Source organism: Schistocerca piceifrons, chromosome X (assembly GCF_021461385.2).
Source record: "Schistocerca piceifrons isolate TAMUIC-IGC-003096 chromosome X, iqSchPice1.1, whole genome shotgun sequence".
Classification (NCBI taxonomy): domain Eukaryota; kingdom Metazoa; phylum Arthropoda; class Insecta; order Orthoptera; family Acrididae; genus Schistocerca; species Schistocerca piceifrons.
The window spans coordinates 4,080,483-4,085,665 of record NC_060149.1 but is presented as its reverse complement, the minus strand read 5'-3'; positions in this window follow the sequence as shown (position 1 = coordinate 4,085,665).

Here is a 5,183-nt window from a genome sequence, read left to right as displayed (position 1 = left end):
GCACTGACGGGTGAGGCCCCGTAAATCTGTTAACCACTGTTTATTAGATTGATGTGGCAGTTTCTTTAATCTGAAGAACTTGAATCTGGCTGCTGCCACATGAACTCGCGACTCGAAATACTCAGCAAGCTTGTTAACAACAACGTCATAGTTTAAAGCTTCTGGCTTGGATTCCGGGAACAACTTACAAAGTAGTCGATAGACGTCCACGCCTGCAGTGGAAATTAAATAAAGCTGCCGCTCAGTACCTGTGATTTTGTAGACTGTCATGTGCGCCTGCAACTGCGCGAAATATTCTCGCCATTCTTCTCGTGATGCATCAAAAGCACGGAAAGGTGGTGCTGCCTGTGCTTGTTCCTTTTGTGTTGGAGGATTAGCCGCTTGTTTGGCGATTGCTTCCACCAGACTTTGTATTTGCTGACTCTGTAACAAGATCAACTGTTGTAAGTCGGCAGACATAGTGAACACAAATTAAACCAGCCCCCAAAATTTTATCGCTATAATTAGTATAACCAGAAACAAGTTGAACCAGCCCTGCACACGAGTTCGGAAGTCCTCGTCGCCAGTTTTGTGGCGGTGTTCGTAGCGACAAGCAATTCGCTGTAGAAACGGCTTACGAAGTCACCGCCACACTTCTAATAGCGGGCCGACCGGTCCGCTGGAACAGTGAACAGAAAGATGAAAACCCAAACACTGATTAAATAAAAGTCGGCACTTATCTTTATTAACACAGTAGTGAACTCCGTGTCTACAGAAATCTGTCTAGATCGAGTCGGAGCGGCTACGTCAGCGTCGGCTGACGACAAACAACAACTCTGCTGCGATGAACACTCAACTGACTAGCAAGTACACAATTCGGTGGCGAGTATACAACTGAGCGGCGAATACAGAACTGTCCTAGCGCTCGCGACTCCAGCGCTTAAGAAGCCAGAAGCCAGCGGTGGCGCGCGCCGACTTGCGGCGAATTCCTGTCTCGCTGGCGCTGCTTATGCGGACGACGTCCGGACTTTGATGCTACCAACCTTTTGGCAGCGGGCTCGGGTGGCATTACTGGCTAGGATATAACACACCACACTTCGAAAGCTTCTATTCTCTTCTTGTGTAAGCTATTTATCGTTCATGTTTCACTTCCATACATGGCTATACTCCATACAAATACTTTCAGAAACGACTTCCTGACACTTAAATCAATACTCGATGTTAACAAATTTCTCTTCTTCAGTAACGCTTTCCTTGGCATTGCCAGTCTACATTTTATATCCTCTCTACTTCAACCATCATCAGTTATTTTGCTCCCCAAATGGCAAAACTCTTTCACTACTTTATGTGTCTCATTTCCTAATCTAATTCCCTCAGCATCACCCGACTTAATTCGACTACATTCCATTATTGTCGTTTTGCTTTTGTTGATGTTCATCTTATACCCTCATTTCAAGACACTGTCCATTCCGTACGGTTGCTCTTCCAAGTCCTTTTGCTGTCTCTGACAGAATTACAATGTAATCGGCGAACCTCAAAGTTTTTATTTCTTCTCCATGGATTTTAATACCTGCTCCGAACTTTTCTTTTGTTTCCTTTACTGCTTGCTCACTATACAGATTGAATAGCGTCGGGGAGAGGCTACAACCCTGTCTCACTTCCTTCCCAACCACTGCTTCCGTTTCATGTCCCTCGATTCTTGTAACTGCCATCTGCTTTCTGTACAAATTCTAAATAGCCTTTCGCTCCCTGTATTTTACCCCAGCCACCTTCAGAATTTGAAAGAGAGCATTCCAGTCAACATTGTAAAAAGCTTTCTCTAAGTCTACAAATGCTATAAACGTAGGTTTGCCTTTCCTTAATCTTTCTTCTAAGACAAGTCGTAGGTACTCTGACCACAGTCTATTGGTTATGAACTGTAGATTAAAACTGAAGAAACTGCAAATAGGTGCGAATTTAAGGAGATGGGACCTGGATAAACTGAAAGAACCAGAGGTTGTACAGAGTTTCAGGGAGAGCATAAGGGAACAATTGACAGGAATGGGGGAAAGAAATACAGTAGAAGAAGAATGGGTAACTTCGAGGAATGAAATAGTGAAGGCAGCAGAGGATCATGTAGGTAAAAAGACGAGGGCTAGTAGAAATCCTTGGGTAACAGAAGAGATACTGAATTTAATTGATGAAAGGAGAAAATACAAAAATTCAGTAAGTGAAGCAGGCAAAAAGGAATACAAACCCCTCAAAAAAGAGATAGACAGGAAGTGCAAAATGGCTAAGCAGGGATGACTAGAGGACAAATGTAAGGATGTAGAGGCTTATCTTACAAGGGGTAAGAAAGATACTGACTACAGGAAAATTAAAGAGAGCTTTGGAGAAAAGAGAACCACTTGCATGAATATCAAGAGCTCACATGGAAACCCAGTTCTAGGCAAAGTAGGGAAATCAGAAAGGTGGAAGGAGTATATAGAGGGTCTATACAGGGGCGATGTTCTTGAGGACAATATTATGGAAATGGAAGAGGAGGTAGATGAAGATGAAATGGGAGATATGATACTGCGTGAAGAGTTTGACAGAGCACTGAAAGACCTGAGTCGAAACAAGGCCCCGGGAGTAGACAACAATCCGTAATAACTACTGACAGCCTTGGGAGAGCCAGTCCTGACAAAACTCTACCATCTGGTGAGCAAGATGTATGAGACATGCGAAATTCCCTCAGACTTCAAGAAGAATATAATAATTCCAATCCCAAAGAAAGCAGGTGTTGACAGATGTGAAAATTACCGAACTATCAGTTTAATAAGTCACAGCTGCAAAATACTAACGCGAATTCTTTACAGACGAATGGAAAAACTGGTAGAAGCCGACCTCGGGGAAGATCACTTTGGATTCCGTAGAAATGTTGGAACACGCGAGGCAGTACTGACCCTACGACTTATCTTTGAAGAAAGATTAAGGAAAGGCAAACCTACGTTTCTAGCATTTGTAGACCTAGAGAAAGCTTTTGACAATGTTGACTGGAATACTCTCTTTCAAATTCTGAAGGTGGCTGGGGTAAAATACAGGGAGTGAAAGGCTATTTACAATTTATACGGAAAGCAGATGGCAGTTATAAGCGTCGAGGGACATGAAATGGAAGCAGTGGTTAGATGAACATCAACAAAAGCAAAACGACGATCATGGAATGTAGTTGAATTAAGTCGGGTGATGCTGAGGGAATTAGATTAGGAAATGAGACACTTAAAGTAGTAAAAGAGTTTTGCAATTTGGGGAGCAAAATAACTGATGATGGTCGAAGTAGAGAGGATATAAAATGTAGACTGTCAATGGCAAGGAAAACGTTTCTGAAGAAGAGAAATTTGTTAACATCGAGTATAGATTTAAGCGTCAGGAAGTCATTCCTGAAAGTATTTGTATGGAATGTAGCCATATATGGAAGTGAAACATGGACGATAAATAGTTTGGACAAGAAGAGAATAGAAGTTTTCGAAATGTGATGCTACAGAAGAATGCTGAAGATTGGATGGGTAGATCACATAACTAATGAGGAGGTATTGAATAGAATTGGGGAGAAGAGGAGTTTGTGGCACAATTTGACTAGAAGAAGGGATCGGTTGGTAGGACATGTTCTGAGGCATCAAGGGATTGCCAATTTAGTACTGGAGGGCAGCGTGGAGGGTAAAAGTCGTAGAGGCAGACCAAGAGATGAATACACTAAGCAGATTCAGAAGGATGTAGGCTGCATTAGGTACTGGGAGATAAAGAAGCTTGCACAGGATAGAGTAGCATGGAGAGCTGCATGAAACCAGTCTCAGGACTGAAGGCCACAATAACAACAACAAGTTGTAGCGTCAGTATTGCCTCACGTGTTCCAACATTTCTACGGAACCCAAACTGATCTTCCCCGAGATCGGCTTCTACCAGTTTTTCCATTCGTCTGTAAAGAATTCGCGTTAGTATTTTGCAGCTGAGACTTATTAAACTGATAGTTCGGTAATTTTCACATCTGTCAACACCTACTTTCTTTGGGATTGGAATTATTATATTCTTCTTGAACTCTGAGGGTATTTCGCCTGTCTCATACATCTTGCTCACCAGATGGTAGAGTTTTGTCAGGACTGGCTCTCCCAAGGCTGTCAGTAGTTCTTATGGATTGTTGTCTACTCCCGGGGCCTTGTTTCGACTCAGGTCTTTCAGTGCTCTGTCAAACTCTTCACGCAGTATCATATCTCCCATTTCATCGTCATCTACCTCCTCTTCAATTTCCATAATATTGTCCTCAAGAACATCGCCCCTGTATAGATTCTCTATATACTACTTCCACCTTTCTACTTTCCCTTCTTTGCTTCGAAGTGGGTTTCCATCTGAGCTCTTGCTATTCATGCAAGTGGTTCTCTTTTCTTCAAAGGTCTCTTTAATTTTCCTATAGTCAATATCTATCTTACCCCTTGTAAGATAAGCCTCTACATCCTTACATTTGTCCTCTAGCCATCCCTGCTTAGCCATTTTGCACTTCCTGTCTATCTCTTTTTTGAGGGGTTTGTATTCCTTTTTGCCTGCTTCACTTACTGAATTTTTGTATTTTCTCCTTTCATCAATTAAATTCAGTATCTCTTCTGTTACCCAAGGATTTCTACTAGCCCTCGATGGTTTACCTAAATGATCTTCTGCTGCCTTCACTTTTTCATTCCTCAAAGCTACCCATTCTTCTGCTACTGTATTTCTTTCCCCCATTCTTGTCAATTGTTCCCTCATGCTCTCCCTGAAACTCTGTACAAACTCTGGTTCTTTCAGTTTATCCAGGTCCCATCTCCTTAAATTCCCACTTTTTTGCAGTTTCTTCAGTTTTAATCTACAGTTCATAACTAATATATTGTGGTCAGAGTCCACATCTGCCCCTGGAAATGTCTTACAATTTAAAATCTGGTTCATAAATATCTGTCTTACCACTATATATAATCTATCTGAGACCTTTTAGTATCTCCAGGGTTCTTCCATGTATACAACCTTCTTTCATGATTCTTGAACCAAGTGTTAGCTATGATTAAGTTATGCTCTGTGCAAAATTCTACCAGGCGGCTTCCTCTTTCATTTCTTAGCCCCAATCCATATTCACCTACTACGTTTGTTTCTCTTCCTTTTCCTACTGTCGAATTCCAGTCACTCATGACTATTAAATTTTCTTCTCCCTTCACTATCTGAATAAT